The sequence below is a fragment of the Teleopsis dalmanni genome, unplaced genomic scaffold (assembly GCF_002237135.1).
Source record: "Teleopsis dalmanni isolate 2A unplaced genomic scaffold, ASM223713v2 unscaffolded_contig_4456, whole genome shotgun sequence".
In the NCBI taxonomy this organism is placed as follows: Eukaryota; Metazoa; Arthropoda; class Insecta; order Diptera; family Diopsidae; genus Teleopsis; species Teleopsis dalmanni.
This window is the reverse complement of record NW_024035838.1, coordinates 1-3,087: the sequence shown is the minus strand read 5'-3', so window position 1 is coordinate 3,087 and position 3,087 is coordinate 1. Positions and strand designations below refer to the sequence as shown.

Sequence of the window (3,087 nt, the reverse complement as noted above, 5' to 3'; positions counted from 1 at the left end):
TATTAATTCCAATTTTACTTAATGATATTGTCTCTCAAGTTATTATTCATCTCAAAATCAGTTACGAAGAAGATTCGTAATCTTAGTGTAAAGATTAATAGATATGTGTTATGTGTGTATTGTATTGGATATATTTTTATCTAGCGAAATTTTCTAAATTTTATTTGTGCTTCAAGCAAAGTATCTTGTTTTGTTTCTGGTAACGTCAACAATCCAATGAAAAAGAAAACAAAGAAGATTGATGCAGTGGCATAGAAAAAAATGGGAATATCAGAAGCAAGTATATTCTCGATATGGTGATCAGAATGGTAATCAGAAGGAAGTATACAAATAATTTGCACCAATATTTCAACAATGAAAGCAATTCCTATGAAAATTGGTTTAACAGCTAATGGAAATGCTTCACTTAAATATGCCGAAGAAGGACCAATGAAGACTCCAACGAAGAACTGGAATACGAAGAATAAGTATAAAACTGTTGTCATTCTATCGTCGTTTTGCCAATCAAGGACGTGAGTATCAAATTGTAAAGCTATTCCAATTGCAATTCCTCCACATATTAGAGAACCGAACAACATAGGTTTTTTACGTCCAATATAATCTATTATGAATACGTAGAGGGCCCATGAATATAAAAGTCCACACTTCAACGGAATAAGTCATACTTGAAGCAAAGCGAAAAGCATAAGTAGTTAAATATGAATAACTCAATGCAACCAAACCACGATATATACACAGCTTCAATAGAGCTGGTAAACCAGAAACTATACTAACTCCAAGTGACATTTTTTTGTTATGTGCTACATATGCTTTGTGTTCTTCCAGTTGTTGATAAGTTTCATATATTGTCACAAATGGACGTTGGAGACGGCGTAAAGAATCAAATGCTTGATTTTCTTCATTACGAACTAAGTAAAATACTGGTGATTCTATGTATAAAAAGAAAACTATTATGAATGCAAGAACACCACAAGCAATGCTTAGTACTTCTATCAATTGCAACATACTATATGCTCAATCTGAATAAAATCCCCTTTTCGTATTAAATATAGAGCATAAGTACATGCCCAATGCGAAAGGCATTGCTTCAACGGATGAAGCTATCATGCCACGCGACCTCTTTACTGATTCCTCTCCAGCCAACACCAATAAAGGTATAAATAGTAGTCCACTAGCAATGCCACCAAGAGAGATTGCAAACGCTGAAAGTATGCGAAAACAATACCACTTAATTATGAAGTATGATTAAATCAATTAAAATATAACTCACATATAATATTTTCTTGTTAATATAGCTACAGACAATTGCACTAAACACCGTTCCAATAATTCCGCCAATAAACCAAGAGAGACCAAGATATTTTTCTGGCAACAGGAAATTATACGCTATTTGCATGCATCCTGACATTAGTACAAGCGCGGCTGTAATAAAATGGAAATGTATTATATATGTCAGATATGGGTATATGGGTACCATATATTTCATAACTATATGTATATATGTATATAAATAAAAATTAATTTTTAATATCGAACTATAGTTTACATCCATAAAACATAATTATGTGAAATAAGTACCAGTGATGCGCCGTAGAAAGATTTCGCAAGTTCCAAGTATTTATATGCAAATGATTTTAACATATCGGGTAAAATGATGTGTTATGTCTTATTCGCCGCTAAAGTTAAAAATTTAAGAATGTTGTCATGTAGGTCCATAAAAATTAGTACATTGATCATATGGTTCATATGGTTCAATGGTTCATTTCCTCTAACAGTCACTAAATTGATAATCAATCATTGAAATGTTTTGCTAAATATCCCCCGATCAATGACCAATCTCTTGTTCTTTAAGAAAAACAGAAGATTAGGAACAAGAGGGAATTATTGTTTACAAACATTTGCCATTTTTCGGGTAGATTCATAATTCCATCAGTATTGAACTTTGTTTATCTCTTCTTCCGGCCTGTCCCGACCTGTGCACCGGCCCCTTCTTCCGCGGGGCCGGGGGCAGGCGTGCCGGTTGGTTGCAATCTGGGGATTAATAAATACAGGAGCGACCCGGAGCGATTATCCTTGATCTGGTGCGCGCGCGTTAAGCCCTATGTGAATTACATGGTGGCTGAACGTTTCCTCCCCCAACACGCCGGGGTTGCGCGGCTTGCAGGATGCTGCCCGCCTGCGCGGTATTCTGGATGCCATTGCGGAGCGCCACCCGGAACGGCCTCCGCTGCTGGTCAAACTGGCCCCGGATCTGGAAAATGATGCGGTCGGCCCGATTGTGGAAGCGGCCATTGCCGGTGGCGCACAGGGGCTGATTGTGACCAACACCACGCTGGCCCGGCCTGCCACGCTGCTCAGTCCGAATAAAACGGAAAGCGGTGGTCTTTCCGGTCGTCCCCTGCGTGCGCGGGCTACGGAAATGCTGCGGCTGGTCGCGGAAGCCTCTGCCGGCCGTATGGCGCTGATTTCCTGCGGCGGGATGGGAATCCGGCGCGGATGTGCTTAGAGCGCATCCGGCTTTGGCGCGGTCTGTGCAGTGGCTACGCCGCATTTTCTTATGAAGGCCAGCTTTCTTGCTCGCCTGAAAGCAGAATGCTGGACCGTATGCGGGCCGACGGCGTGGAAACGCTGGCAGATATCCGCGGGGTGGATCTGTAAGATGCCGGGCACACCGACCAACATGCAGACCCTGACGGGTCTGTCCTCCCTTGCGGACCAGTATGACGGGTACGTTATTGATCTGTGGGGCACGGTGCATGATGGCGTGCAGCCTTACCCCGGTGCAGTTGCCTGCCTCAAAGCCTTACGGGCGGCAGGGAAGCGCGTGGTGATGCTTTCCAACGCGCCGCGCCCGGCGGATGTTGTCGCCCGTCAGCTTGAAGCGTTTGGGATCGACCGAGACCTGCATGACGGTGTGATGACCAGTGGGGAAGAAGTGCGCCGCCTCCTGCGTGAGCGTGCTGATCCGTGGTTTGCCCGCCTGGGGCAGCGCGTGCTGCATGTGGGGGGCACGCATGATCTGGGCCTGTATGACGGGCTGGATCTGGAGCGGGTGGCAGACCCGGCAGAGGCGCAGTTTATTCTCAA

The 3,087-nt window shown here is 43.5% G+C and overlaps 1 pseudogene; it reads right to left on the bottom strand.

The window, feature by feature from the left end:
- Nucleotides 1–38: 38 nt before the first annotated feature.
- On the bottom strand, nucleotides 39–1,419 carry LOC119665316 (annotated as a pseudogene).
- Between the last annotated feature and the right edge of the window lie 1,668 nt (nucleotides 1,420–3,087).